General features: G+C 41.2%; 1 protein-coding gene across 3 annotated transcripts in view; it reads right to left on the minus strand.

Annotated features, from left to right (window-relative positions):
- Positions 1–15,902, minus strand: part of LOC117806657 (leucine-rich repeat and fibronectin type-III domain-containing protein 2) — a 265,838-nt gene that overhangs the window by 34,808 nt on the left and 215,128 nt on the right. The window contains exons 5-6 of one of the 3 annotated variants that reach the window (XR_004629719.1): positions 13,464–13,551; positions 12,954–13,221 (exon numbers count right to left, since the gene is read on the minus strand). The exons of 1 other annotated variant lie outside the window; for it this stretch is intronic. The gene's annotated coding sequence lies outside the window, so the exon portion shown is untranslated. Of the gene's footprint in view, positions 1–12,953; positions 13,222–13,463; positions 13,552–15,902 lie in introns of those variants that run through there. One more of the 3 variants, XM_034675640.1, reaches the window with a different exon arrangement.

Here is a 15,902-nt window from a genome sequence, read left to right on the forward strand (position 1 = left end):
TCTGTTATTTGAAAAACGGTACAGAGAAATGATCAACCAATGACCTCAGAGTCTGCACAGCTGACTCCTTGGTTTTAGGATGTTTTTAGTTTTCACATTTTTACAGGTTATGCCATCAGGTGGATTTTATAGAATTCTATAGAAGGGGAATAATAATCAGGACTCACATGGACATTCTGTTTAAGGATTACCGCTGCAGAGTTCAAAGACCTCACAGCAACTTGATATTCTCTGTGGTCATTAGAATGGCTGCACCGACCAGAGACATCCAGTCACTGGAGTCCATTGATTGAAACACAAAAGTCAAGAGGACTGTGAGAGAGGGGAGTGTGTGTGCTGTCCAACTCTGCATGGTGGGACTCCGAGCTCCTGAAATCCATTTATCGACCCTCATGGTTGCTCACTGCTTCCTTTGACAAGACAGAATTCACAATAAGACATCACCAGCGGATGCACTTCAAGAATCCTTTACCTTTACATCAGGTCGGACACAGAGAGAAATACAACGGGCGAAAGCTACTTATGTTCTCTAACAATCCTTAAAAAGTGAGGTATGAGAGAAACGAGTGATCACAGTCAGTACAGGAGCATTTCTGTTAATTTGCGTACCAGGATTAAAATCCCTCTCACCTTAACAATATGAGTCAGCGTTCTTTTTTTTCCCAAAGAGAGACTGTCAGCATCATATCAGGGTATTTTCCTTCTTAGAAGAGATCAAAATGGGACAGACAGCGGACAGCACTTACTGCTCAGGAACGTTCCTTTGATTCTGAAGGTTAACTTTTAGTCAGGGTGCTCCTCACGAGGCGTGAAATGCAAAAGACTCAAAAACATAGACTGTATAAATAATGGATGTAGTATCCGTGACGTCACCCATCTGTTTTTGAAGTGCTGTTTTGAGGCCAATTTAGTGGCAGCCATATTAGAAATGCTGAACTCAACATAACACCCTCACCTAGTTGAGGCATGAGTTCTGTCTCTCTCTTGAAAGTAGGTGAAGCTTCGGTGTTTCAACTTTTCTCAATGATCCAGCCTAAATAAAGCAAACCTTCTACAGCCTGCTCTGAGTCTGTGGGCTGCATTTTTGAGGTCCACTCATTTTCAAAGCTTACAAACTGAGTCATGGGTTGAGTTATTTTTAAATCCATGCTGGGCAAGTTCCCATCAATCAATTTATTTTAGACTGTTCTGCAGTCTGATCCCACAGACAGCGATGATTCCTCTTCTGATAAACTAAATGTCTATTTTATGAATCTATTCAAGACTTACTCTACTTATTTTTAACCTTCTTCAGACCTGTTTGGGTTTCTTAAGATTTGTTTATCTGCCGAGTCCAGATGTATTTTGTTCAGAGAGCCCAGATTAAAACATGGCTGTGTGAAATTTACTTTGACTTTGAAACAGGCTCTTGTTCAGTTCGGAAATCAGATTAACAGCTGTGAAAAGTAAGCACAGCTTTATTAACAGTTTGTGGTTTGCACTTTACAACAAGCTCCAATCAGATGATCCTCCTCCAGGAGACAGATTTATTGAGAATAAACTTTGATGGACATCAGAGGTTGTGACATCAGCCAGTTTGATGTCTGTGGGTGTTGATGTGATTGAGTTATTACTCTGTGTGACATTTCTGGCAAAGTGTGTCATTGGATGACAGGACAGTGGAGTGGACAGGTGAGAGTGGGGGTGGAATAGTTTCTATTTCAAGAGCATAATGTTCGTATTAAAAGCTGCAGAGAAATGCACAAAAGAACATCTCTCTCCTGGTGTTTAAGCCTGCTGTAAGGTCTGATTATGCGTGTTCTCCGGTTGCAGAACAATAAAATGTCATTTCACCACCAAGGCTCATATCTCAGCTGCATTTTAATAAAACTCCTACCTTTCTTTTTTTACTTCAGGCACAGCATTCAAAGAGAACATGTTTCCTTAACTTGCGAAAACACAATGTGGAGGAGAACAGAGAACCCTGGCACTGATGAGTCCGTCTAAAACCATGCTTTTGTCATGATGCAATGTGAGGAAATGCCATGCCCTCCACCCAAAGATTCCCCAATCTGTCTATGAAAGCTTTATCCTTTATGTTGTAATAAATGTGACATAGCTAATCACGGATGTGAGCAAACATGGAATAAAAGAAGAGAAGTGCAGGGTCCACATATACACCTTTTTTACCGAGGCAGTTTCAGGACCGGTTTGGAGCCGGTGCTCAATTGAGAACCCTTTTTTCGTGTTTCAACTGCGATTGAACCGGCACCCGGCCGGGAAAACCAGTTCCAGAGCGGCTCCAACTCTTTGCTGGTCTAGAACTGCGAACCGGGGGAGGGGCGGGGGACAGGGTTGCCGTGATCAAAAACACAAACCAAACCCGGTTTGCGTTGGTTGAAAAGAGGTAATACAGAGAGTGTAGAGAAACAGATTTGCTCGCCCAGGTGAGATTTTAAAAAGACGTCACAAACGAGGCAGCCAAGCTCTTTCCTGGCACGATGGAGCTCTCCAGCTTTTTGACTCAGCTCTGTGTTCACTCGCAAGTCTTCTGCTCTTCTTTCCACAGAAGCACAGAGCGAGAAAACACATCAGACAAAAGCACATGGCAGCTGGTGCAGCTTTTTAACAGCATTAGTTCAGCTCCAGTGGGTTTGTCACACCGAATTGGAGAGGGATGGAAAAACTGGCGCAGATTTAGCGCAGATCAACGCCTTCCTTCCTCAGGAGCTGTGCATTGTGTGCAACACCACCGAGCATTGGAGGTGGCCTAGTTTGCAATGCTTCACATAAGCTTGTTAAGCTGAGGGACTCCGTTGAGGAGGAGTTGCATTTGTGGACTGTAAGTGATTATCAAGTGAAATATTGAACAAAAACAAAAAGTAATCCCAAGTTAATAAGCAATTAAGTCAGGCTAATAAAGAAATATATTTGTTGTTGTTCTACTTGAACGCTACAGTGATAATGCTCATTTGCATTCATGGGAACAATCTGTCACTGGTCCATTATGAAGATGTGATGAGTGCATTCACTGAACTAAAACAGGAGAGGAAATTTCTCCATCTTTGCGCTGAGGGATCCCTGCTGAGCAAAAAGAAGAAAAAAAAAACATGTGGGAGCGTATTTGACTCACATTTGCATGATGTGTGGATTTATCACAGCCCGGTGCATACAGTTAACGTCAGCTTGCTAAGATGTCATAATATACAGAGCCATGGTGTGGGAGTGTTTACAAAATACCTGCATCATGTTCCCTGCACCTCCACTGATTTCCAAATGTGTGGGCAGGTTTCACCAAAGGCTCAGGTTTAACACCTCACTGGCGTTTCCAGCCAGAGTGAGACAACAATCAGGTCATTAAAGACATAATTTCTCCTAATTACAGCTTGATTATTATGATAATTACAGTGATGTTTCACACAGGATAAAAAGGCCCGGTCGAGCCTCACAACTGCAGCTCAGGATATGCAAAGGCTCTACTCAAACTCACATTAAATCTGAGTAGTTTGCTCAGACTGTGATTGTCACCTTTTTACCATTATTTGGCCCAAAATGAGAAAAAGTGCTTTTGTAGATGTTCCTTGGTCTATAAACAAGTTTGTAATCCCCTGGAAAAAAAAAATAAATAATTGATGACTCATCCTGCACTGAGGCAGACAGAATTCATTCTGCATCCAGACAAAAACATTCTTGCATGTTGATTTGATTCCAGCTTAGAGGTCCTTTGTGACACAGACACTCCTTACAGTCATTTGCACTATGTAAAGCATGCAATGTAATGCATGACGTATGTTGGAACCAGGGCATGACATGTTATGTGCTCTCAATCAGGCCTACTGGCTTTTGAAAACACTAATCACTACATGCAACAAGTCGCCCTTTGATTCCCTGTTCCTAGGGAATCATATGATGTATAAGATACGCCTAGACATTTGCAAGATGTGAAAGTTGCATACTTCACATTAATACTCAGTCATTTGTGACTATATGCTAGTGTTGCAATGGATCATTGTTGATCTGTACGGATGCCTCTCCACTGTTCGGCATGGACGTGGTTCGCCGATTGGTTGATGAAAAATAGTTGCGCGTGTTCTTGAAAAACCTCCTGCATCTTTTAAGTCACACGTATGGGAGCATTTTGGTTTCCCTGTGAAATACAGTGAATGCTGAATGTGCTTGAGCCACGTTATGAAATTCCGTTGCACACCCACTAGACCAGAGGCCCTCAATAGGCAGTCGGCGGGCCGCATCTGGCTGCCTATTTGTTGCCCCCGAACTGTTATTCCTTCACTCTGTGTGTTGGTCGGGTCACCGCATGTTTACCAAGACTTGTCTCCATGTCAACAATACGCAGACAGGCTGTTACTGGGTCACTTAGAGTCCAATGCTGCGAGTGCAATTTTTAACTTTCACTTTAATTTATGGAGCAGTTTGCATATTGGCACTTTGCCAGCTGATGTTAAAGGGTCACTTGAGACCATAGACTGTATAAATAATGGAAGTAGTATCCGTGACATCACCCAACTGTTTCTGAAGCACTGTTTTGAAGCCAATTGTCGGTGGCAGCCATATTGAAAATGTGGAACTCAACATAACTGCTGTCAAGCGAGTGTGACGTAAAGAGCCAACAGCTAGAGTGTTCCCACCTGTCAGTCAAGTCAGCTCTCATAATAGAAAACTCATATTCTTAATATCTTAGAAACTGACCCCCCGAACAGTTTGTGCAGATCGAGAAATGAACTATCCAAACTACACTCGTTTTTTTGAATCAGGCTGTAAACATGTTTATTTCTGCTGTAAAGATCACCTTTTTGAATTGGTGTGTATGTGGTTTCTGGTGTTTCTGCAGCCAGCCTCAAGCGGATGCTCAATGAATTGCAGGTTTTAACACTTCCTCATTGGCTTTAATTCTCGCGGTCGGAGGTTGCCGCTTTGCTTGAGACACACCCATGGAAATTATCCTCCCATTTAGTTATGGCCTTAGTTCCTTTTGAGCAATTTAGCCTCCTTCAGCACAAAGTTTCAGTCCTCCAGTAGATCCTTCATTTCCTAAAACGTACCTCTCAAGCATCTCTGGTTATTCCTACCCATAAAATCCAAGCTTCTTAAGGGATTTTGGTGTGATTGCTTTATTGATACACACAGAACTGAGGCATGTGTTTTTTTTTTTCATAACTCATCAGTTTCAAAGATATTTAGACTAACAGCCAAATTCCACCAGATCTGTGTCCGGTCCGTCTCCGATCTGTCACGGCACCAGATCTGTTAGATTTCCGAATCAGAATCAGAAATTCAGTATGAGTAAATGTTACAGCAGTTGTGCCCAGTAAAGACTCATATCTTAATTTCCATCCGTCTTCCACTTTAAAAAACTCAAAGATTTTCAATCTATAGCACATTGATGACATGGTCAATATTAAAAGCAATAAAGTATCCCAAACTTGCGTGGGCAGGAGGGCAAAAACAAGTGTTACAACCACCTGCAGTCCTCATCAATTTAGCTGTACCAATCTGCATGCAGAAGACAAGTGCTGTGTGGGTTTACAGAGTGCTGCACCTCGATAATTACTCCTACTTCAATGAATTTTGTGCTGCAAGAATACAAATATAAATGTATACATCCCCATAGGTCAATTCATCTAGTTCTCAGCAGATACAGTCTGTTTGCCAGAGTGTAAGATTTATCTTGTTCTATATGCAAATTAACTTCTCTTGTTCAAAGATAACGACACACTCCCACTAGCAAATTACATAAGAAAAAAAAAATCTGGAATGTTTTGGAGCAAATGGTCTGCTGAAAAAGACATTTCAGCAGTGAATAAACTGTACACTTCTATATAAAGCCAGATATCTGCTCTGGAAATTATAATGTGGAACATGGTACAGATCAGGACATTTTTCATGGCGCCAGTGAAGTAGAAAGAGCTTCTCAGGGTGATATAGATACTGTAATTGGTTGATCCCTGGTGTGTAACAATAGGCTGAAAATCTTTTAAACCTAAAAGCAGAAAGAAAAGGAAAAGGTTGGACGCAGGCCACGCTGGTGCAGCTCATCAACGACAAGCTGGATGAATGAAGACATAAATCAAACAGTATTTGAAGATAAAGCCTCTGACTTTTTATATTAGTATGAATAATGATGCTTTTTAAATCTTTTCATCTGTAAAGCAGTGGTCCATGTTGTGTGAGAGCTAACAGCATGCACTCAAGACAGGCAGAGTGGATAAAATCCATTCACAGAGTGTTTATACTGGGTCTGAAAGCAGCAAATAAAAGAACATAACATGTGGTAGAACAATTGAAGTAAGTCAGGGTGGGATAAAACTATGATGTGTCTGGTTATCAACATTCACAGCTGTCAGCATAATATCTTTAAAGCTTTGAAAGCTTCTAGTGAATCTCCCAAAAATTAATGACCGGAATAAAAAACAGCAGGAACAAATTAGATCTAAAAGGTGGTTTGGTTTGTGTGAGGGGGGAAATGCTGCTTTCGTGAGACTGTGTCTGTTTTTTAATCACATTCATTGCATCGTCTCAAAGATGTTTCTCTAGAAGAAAGTGGACAAAAATGAAGAGAAATTATTTCAGTTTCATGGAGAAGTATCAACAAGTTGGTGTTTTAATCATCTTATTCCTAATATTTGAAAGTGCAAACACTGCTGGAGCCATTACCAAAGATTGAAATTAGTTTCAGTGCCCATCACAAGGCCAGTTACTTCACCTTGTGGAAAACCCACAAATGCCACAGAACCTGCACAAATTAGAAGTCAGAGGTCATGAACTTTTCTGCAACAGCATACCTCAGATGCTAACTTCATCCCACGTTAATTAGATGAAGTTCAACCAAAGCCATACTTACTTTGACAGAGTATTAAGGTTCACCTTACAACAGCCAGCAGCTGCAATTAACCACTGCTAGCTGTGGTTAAACAGAAGCCTTTGTAAGAGCAGGGTGGGATTACAAATGTTCTCCTGTCTTTTATACTTTCTTATTTTGGAATTGAGCTGCAACATCCAAAAGAGGAGAAACTTCGATATCCTCTCCAATCTCAAACATACAGATACTGAAAAGTTTGAAAGAAATGCACATTGCACACTACTTCATGTTATTAGGACAATCGTTTGTGCCAAAGGGAACTTACCACCAGTTAAAAACTGTGTTATTCAATTTCATACTGAGTGAAAGTAGTCGTAGAGATAATCCAAAGACCAGTTTCAACCTCCCACCTCATCTGCTGTAAGAAGATACAGAAGCAGAAGTTCCAAGAAGTGTAGATGGTATAACATTTAAGGTAAATTGTCATCCTCCTTCATTGAGTGTAGTTTCCCTGCTGAGGAAACTGACTTTATCATCCAGATCTAAAATCCCATGCTTGTTTGGCACTATCACTGCAGCAGGGGTGAATCGGTGAGATAATCTAAAGTTTAATGACTGGATCTGTAAAATAGAGAAACAGTGTAATCTGATGATTTGAGCGGAAAATTGCCACTGACTAAAGTCAAAGACAGTGGGCCAGGTTCATAAAGCTTCACAGTACAAAAAGTCGTATCAATGACACGATCAGAAAACTCTTAGAATCATGACATTTAGTAAGATATTCTTAAAGAGACAATTAGATCCTGGCAAAGATAGAAGTTACTCATGTGAAGAAGCTACAGTGCAAGTATGTTTTACCATGAGGGGTGGATGAGATAATAAATCAGGCTGGGAGTTTGACTCTATCCGTGTCCCTTTCATTATGAATACCATATGCTATTATAGTAACTTACAGTGTTTCCATGCACCATCAGACAGAGCTATGGATCTTTGTCGCTGATCCCATTCACTTTATGATAAAGCTACTGTGATTTATTAATTAGCTTTAGGCTACAGTATGAATGCACTTTAATTAGCTTTTTGGTTGAAACACACAGCGTTCAATCTGTTGCACTCATTATTGCTCTGATTTAATGATGAGTACATAACCTGGTCTCTTAAAAGGGCTTCCCCTTCCTGTTAATTCTAATGTTGTCTTATGTCATGAAGTAGCAAGAAGACAGTTGTGCACCATGAGGGACGCTATGACGTATTTCACAAATGGCAGATGAGAGACTACAGCAACTAGCTGAGCATGACAAACTAACTGCAAAGCTTGACTTAATTTTTAAGAGTCTTACTGTTCAAGGCAGGCAACATAGACCCTTGTGCTAACAGGAAATATTCCTGTCCTCCAACTTATAGTCTCTGCCTGCTTATTATTTATTCAACAGAGATGCACAAATAGTATTTTTAATCACACAATGTCTCAGTGATTCTGTGACCAGACAGATCGATTTCACTGCTCCTCTATGCTTATTAGAACATTTGGGTGTTGCACAGAGATATATTGTTTCTCTCTGCAGTCTGATTTATGAATGAATATTCACCCTTGAGTCCTTTGTCTGTTTTTTATGCCTCATCGCGCACACAAATATGGAGCGTGTAGACATGACTAAAAGGGAAAAAAATCTCTTAAGTTCATTCATATTGCCTCCTGTGTAAAATGTTTGAAGTGAATTGCTCCACAGTGGAAACCAACTGTGACAGTATACTGGATGACTGTTTCAACACAGTTTCTATTGTTCTCAGTGGAGAGGGATCCCATAGTAACTCCAGCAGCTGACTTCTCTCTCTGTATCTTTGATCACTATTCTTTCATCTTTTGTGAGCCCAGCACTGGCACAAAATTGCTGCATAGCATGATATATGACATTCCATCTCAGCAGCGTATGAAAAATAAATTAGATTTCGCTTCACCATTTCCTGATCAGCGACAACCCCCCCACCCCATCCTCACCACCACCCCTCCTTCCTTTCATCACACCTGCCTCCATCTTTTTGCACATAAACCCAGCAGCTGGGCTGTAAAAAACAAACACTGGTTTTCACACTTAATGTGTTACTGGAACTTTGTTCAACTGTACATTGTTTACATCTGCAATTCTGTTCTAACTAATTAACAAGACACATGTTAGGCATCCCTACATGTTTGGGTAGGTGTCTTTTCCAGCTTTGGACAACTTCTGGAAAACTTCCAGAAATATTTTATGGAAAGAAACAGACTCTGAATGCAAACAGACAACTTTTCATTTCAAGTTATCCTATGGGTAACCAGTGAGCTAATGCTGAGCATGTAAGGACGCTCTTCATGCACTTAATGCTGGCCCATAGACTGTATGAATAATGGACGTAGAGCTGATTCGAGGCCAAACTCAACATAACTGCTGTCGAGCGAGTGTGACGTAAAGAGGCGGACTTTGAGCCTCCTCGCCAACAGCTACAGTGTTCCCGCCTGTCAATCAAGTCAGCTGTGCCTCTCATAATGGAAAACTCTTATCTTAATACCTTTTAAATTGCTGCGTTATGAAAAACTTCACCCCCCCGTACAGTGTGTGGCGATCCAGAAATGAGCCATCCAGACTACTTTGTTTTTTGAACCAGGCTGTAAACATGTTTATTTCTGCTTTAAAGATCATCTTTTTAGAATGGGTGTGTGGTTTCGGTACTTCCGGAGCCAGCCTCAAGTGGACACTTGATGAACTGCAGTTTTTAACACTTCAACATTTGCTTCAATTCTTGCAGCCGGAGGTTGCCACTTGGAATGGCCATGGTTATTTTGCATTAATTCATTTCTACTGTGCATATTTCCAATCATACATAACACTGACTTAAAGATCACTTGTTAAACTAAACAATGACATGTAGGAAGTTTTTGCAGCTTTCAAATGTCCAAATGTGTCAAATTTAACCTGAACTGTTTGTTAGGGTTAAGCTGCTAGTGCTAATCAATGCTAATATGTTACAAGCTTTCTCTATCTGCAGTTTGGTCTTGATCAAGTTATGTAGAGCTACACATTACTGTAACAGCCTTTTAGATGACAACAGCTGTGTGTCTGATGAGAGCTATGAGTGAAGACAGTAAAGCTGCAGGCCATAAAATCAAAACAATGAAGCTGGAGAAGCTAACAGCAGAACGGCTACGTCAGGTGATAACTCACTTTAGATAAAACAAGAGATACGACTAACGCCTTTGACTTTAATTGAGATTTGATTGTCACCTGGCCGGGCCTCCTGAATCATTTAGTCCCTCAGCAGCCTCATGCTGCAGGGACTCAAACTGACAGGGAATATATTTCAAACACAGCAGAGTTTCTAAACTTTACTTTACTTGCTCTAATAAGTACATGGAGAACTGCAGCTGTAATCATATTAAAACATAAGGTCCTGTCATGCTAAGCATCCTTGGCAATTAGAAAGTTACCATCTACATTGTATGTGCTATGTGTTTTCATTAAGACATCACACTTGCAGAATCACAGCATAAAGAGAGGAGGAACTAATTGAGACAATGCATGATGGATTTCCTGAGATATTCCTCAAAGGAACGCTACTTCTTTATTGAGTCTGAGCGTGTCAAATCTGCTTACTGCGGGCCGGAAATGATTTATTAAGCTTTCCCTCATTGTGCACTAAAAATACATTTTGTACCTGACTCTGTTTTTCACCTCAGCCTCAGTTTCACTCTCTAAACACAGCCTGGCGTAAATAAAAATATGTGACGCAAGCACCTTCTCCACGTCATGAGAGAAGCTTTTATAAATCATAGTCAAGAGACGTTCAATTTCAACTTCTGCCCAACAGTGATGCACTTAATACGCCTGAACTAGTGGAAGCAAGGACATATCTCACAAACTAGAGACAGCAACATTTGTTTGATAATATTCCTCATCTCCTCTCTTATAATTAATTTATCAATGTAGTTGCGTTTGAGCATTAGCTGACACCACTTCACACTTCTCAAGTACTCCACAATCTAAGCTAAATATACTTTGAATTAAAAAAAATCCACTTGAGTCAGAGCATTGGCGCTGCTTTGCGTCAGTGCAGGGTTAACAAAGACTACGGCTGCATAAAAGCAGTTATAAATGTTGTTTCCAGATAAAGAGTATATCAAGAGGCACATTCATTATGTATTTACTCTTACATGTCCTTCACAACCCTCCTGTTTTAAAGTTTGAAAGCACGACAGCACTCCTTTAATCCCTTTGTTAAATGTGTCCGATGGAGAATCAAACGGTTCATCAGAAACGTAGGACAGCTTTCAATGAAGTTTAAAACTCACACTTCCTTCCACAGCAGTGTGCTGCTGTGATCAGTCTCAAGTCAGTCATCTTTGTCACCATTATTATCATCATCAGATGCACAAGATGACTCTTAATAAGTTCTGCTTCGGGAAAATTGAACTCACAAAAAAACTTTAAATGATAAAAACTAGGGATGGGCATTTGAAGCCAAAATACAATTTGATAATGATTGGAATTCTTCTTCTTCTGTTACTTAATGCAGTTAGCAAACAGCTTTAAGATGCTCTGTAGCCACCGTCTGGTGGGAATACCGTGTTACAACCAGACACTGGTAAAAACGATGAAGAATTGTACTTTTAAAATGAGAAAAGAAACTCTTTGATTTTTTCAAAGTCAATGGATATTCAAAAATCATTACCCATCCCTCATAAAAATAAGTTCAATGATTTAAAGTAAGACCCATTCATTGATTATAACCCACCTTTGCTAGCATGGCATGATTGTCTGGTTTAACTTGGTCATATCCTGAAACAAAGATTCAAACCAGGAGGAAAATGCAGCTTGAACCAAACTTCAGTCATGAAGTCCATATTTTAATCCACAGTAGTATCCTAATACTCAATTTTTTCCCACTCTCACATGTTCTCTCACTTTATCCCACTGTCATTGGCTAATCAGCTGTTTCATCCCTATCCTCCTCATCCAAAAGCATGCAGGCACTCCCTCATTGTTAGCCATTTTCACTTTCTCTGCCTGTCGTTCCTTCCCATGCCGATGATCCCTGCGTGCCCCTCCACCTCACCATCTTAGCCTGGGCAGCACAGAATCATCAGTTTTCATTTCAAGTCGTCAGCCACCACCTCCACCAGTGCCTGGACTCCATGGGGGATTTTCCTGCTGCTGCTCAGATCTGACATCCTTTGATTTTAAAATCTCCCCATAGAGTCGACACACCAAAGACCTTCTGTCAAGTCACAGCATTTTGATATTTGTTGTGATAGATAACTTTTAATTCTTTAACGTGTCTCTCCTGATTGAAACGCCTTCTACTTTCTTACTGAAAATGACATAAAATATAGTCAGAGTTATTGTTGTAGTCAAGACCACATTAACCAAGACTAAGACATGCCAGAGACCAGAGTGCACCGAGACCAAGACAAGACCAAGACATTTAGGGATCGAGACCAAGTCAAGATCAAGACCAAGGAAGGGCAAGACCGAGACGACACCAAGACCATATATATCAATGAAAAATCATTATGACAGTTAACAAAATAAAATACTAGGTTTGGTTTTGTCTTTGTTGCCTTTCTTTTAAGGTGCTGTGAGGGCCTTTCGACTCCTTACATTTTGTCTTTGTCCTCGCTAGTTCAACCAATGCATTTTATCAGAGTTAAAACAGGGTTTATATTGCCTGTGATCTCAGGCGAGGTAGGAGGTCGTCGCGCAGAAAAAAATTGATTAATTGCGAAAGGGGAGATTTCTCTCTTATCACAGTAATGACAGGGACACAGAGAGCATCAGTTGTGGTCTCAACTGGTCTTGATTTAAAATATGGAGTTCGTCCAATCCGAGACTCAGACCAGACTGAGTAGAAGTGCTTTTGATTCTGAGACAAGGTCGAGACCTTAAATAAGTGGTCTCGAGTCCGGTCTTGAGACCAAGACAGATATAGATTACTACAACTCTAGTCAGAGTGTAGCTACATTTAGCCCTACAGACTTGATAGAAACAGCAAGTGGATGAGAAAAATTAGGTATCCACTCTTTTGTCCAAATATGGTGAAGTCAACTAGCTTGTGCACGCTGGAATACGCAATCATTTTTTAACAGAGTATTAAATCTTACCATAGAGATGATCATTCAGTTCAATTCAGTGTATAATGTGTTTTAATTACTTACATCAGCAGCAGAGAGGCAGGTTGCAGGTATAACTGCAGACTGTGTCAGAAGCATCAAGGCTGCAAGTCTAATGATAAAATAGCTGCACTGAATAGAGCTCAATAAGCAAGCTATTAAGGTGAGCAACAGGGGCTATGAGCTTTTTTGACTGGTTGCTGTTTTACACAATGGCAGAGCTACTAATTCATGTTAACTCCAGTGATGTTCCATTTCTCAGATACAAGGCATCATTTCTGGGCTGAAGATAAAAAAAAAGTACAGGAATCATTCGCAGAGCAAATCCACAAATCCTATACTAAAGGCTTCAATATATCACCTCCCCCTCAGGTTACTATCACTTTTATCATGTTAAAAGTCTTCTGAACAGTGTATATCTCGCCAAGGCCTGGGGTTACTTTGAAAGGGTTCTGATAAGAAAGGTCAAGGACTTTCAAGGCCTTAAACTATCTCTAAAAGTAGAACAGGGAACAAGAGCCTCACCTATATCGTGTGGGATTGTGCCATACGGTCCCTTGGAAACACCTCGAGGCCAGACATTCACACTCAAAGAGCACAGTGAACAAGCAGCCTGCAGAGAGAGGGGACAGAAAAGCTCATTTTAAACACCATTATTTCACTCTCTTTATTGGGAGACCATTACGGTGGAGGAAATTCAAAGAGAAGGTCACGGGAGGTGATGTGCATTGTGGTGCTTATAGTCCTCTAGTTTATGGTTTGGTCTGCATGTACCAGGAGCCTTCGTGAGGAACCACACTGGAGGTTTGCATATTTTAACCTCTGACTGCTTAAATAACATGTTAACCTCTGCATTGTTACAGTGGTTGACGCAAAGCCATCCAAGGTGCATCCTCAAAAACACTCAGGTGCTCATACATATCTATGAGCTCCTCAATCATGCCACTAAGCTATAAAACCTTTTACAATTCAGGGAACGCTATTAAGATTTATAAGGAATAATCTGCTTCTCAAACAAAAGGCTATAAAAATCTCCTCAAAGCGCAATGTAGGAAGGAGGAGGAGATTAGATTGGTTTATGGAAAGTTATTGAAATATAGCACAGCGGGGTGTTGTTGCAGGCCCCAGCTCCCAGGTGACATTATAATCTCAGCGATGACTGAAGGGACACTATTCGTCTCTTCTCTCGTATTTTTTTGTGGCCTCTCGTCCCGACAAGTTGTTTGCTTTTGTAGAGACGCTCTCTGAAAGCTGTATTATTTGTATGCTCTGTGAATATGTGTGGGAGTAGGTAAAACACTGTCATCTGGGTTGATAAATGAAGGTGAGGAATTGTGGTTGTTTGGAAATGTGGCCCTGTTGTATTCTGTGGTAAAGGAATGAATGTCAGGATGCCTCTCTTTTCCTTCACCGATGGTAATAAACATCTTTACATTCCACTCAGTGCTCGTCCTTTGAGGTGTTCATACGCTGCTACTATGCATTTGCCCTCCCACACAAGAACAACAAGATCCAGCCTCTGCTTTGAGTCGGCGCTGACTGACTCTCTTTTACACACACACTCACACCCCGTTTCTCTCCAAACCTCTCTCCGGAGACTCATGACACACCTCGTTCTCTCGGTTCAGATTCATTGTCTTCCCGCTCACTCTTCCCTTGTGATCCCGTAGAGGATGTCAGTCTGATGAGTGGAAGCCTAGCAGACGCCCCCAATGGTGCTCTGATTTCTGGGGCAGATCTTGCTCATCAACACTTTTCTGTCGACCAGGGGACCCTGCAGAAGAACAATCTAAGCCTCCGTTTTTTGGTTGCTCCCTGGCTGGGCTTTGCCTGTCAATCGCAGTTTTAACAACCCCAACATAGGAGGCACTGCATGCTAACCTAAAAGATAGAAACTCTACTCAAACCTTTCCTGACTGGAAATGTTTAAACCACATTTTCTGATATGGTGGGTTAATCCTGATCACCTGAGATTAACATCTATTTATTATTGAGCTTTTAAGCTGAATATAAATAACAGATTATTGACAAACTGTCGGCAGCTGTCCTCATCCAAATCCTTTTTTTAAAGAGCAATTACCTGCTGGGGTGCTAATTCAGGATAGCAAAAATATAGCTGATGGGAATTGAGACTTTTAAAGATGCCAAGGGAGCACTGCTTCATCATAACAACAGAACAAGCTAATTAATACATTTCATTATGCATTTGAAATCGGTTTATCCTTTTTCATGACATGCTGAATCAATCTAATGAGTAAGTGGCTCATTAGAAAATCAGCAGCTTCCTAATGTGGGGCTTAATATCTATATTAAAGATGATTTCCTTAAGCTGAATTCACAAGAAACCTATAAGTCTGTTACAGTAACCAGCCAGCTTCATCCATCTGTTTCTTCCACTTATCTGGGGTCGGGTCACAGTGGCAGAAGGCCAAGCATGTCGACCCAGACCTCCTTTCCTCAAGCTGCTCCAGGGGGATCACGAGGTGTTCCCATGCTAGATATGACCCCTGCAGTTAGCTCTGGGTCTACCCCAGGGTCTCTTCCCAGTTGCACATGCCTGGATAACCTCTAAAGGGAGGCATCCTTATCAAATGCCTGAACCCCTTCAACTGCTTCCTTTTAACGTGAAGGAGCAACAGCCCCACTCTGAGCTCCTGACCCTGTCTCTGAGGCTGAGCCCAGCTACTCTTTGGAGGAAACTTATTTCAGCCACATGTATCCGCTATCTCTATCTTTTGATCATGACCCAGAGCTCCTGAACGTTGATAGACTGGTAAATGGAACGCTTTGCCTTCCGGCTCTGCTTCCCTGTTCGCCAAGAAAGTGCGGCACAACGTCTGTATTACTGGTGGGGCAGCAGCAACCCTCCTGTTGATCTCACGACCCTCACTTGTGACACAAGACCCTGAGATACTTGACCTCCTTCACTTGGGACTTCCACTAGATCTGTGTCCGGTCCAGCTC

This window comes from Notolabrus celidotus, chromosome 22 (genome assembly GCF_009762535.1).
Source record: "Notolabrus celidotus isolate fNotCel1 chromosome 22, fNotCel1.pri, whole genome shotgun sequence".
NCBI lineage: Eukaryota > Metazoa > Chordata > Actinopteri > Labriformes > Labridae > Notolabrus > Notolabrus celidotus.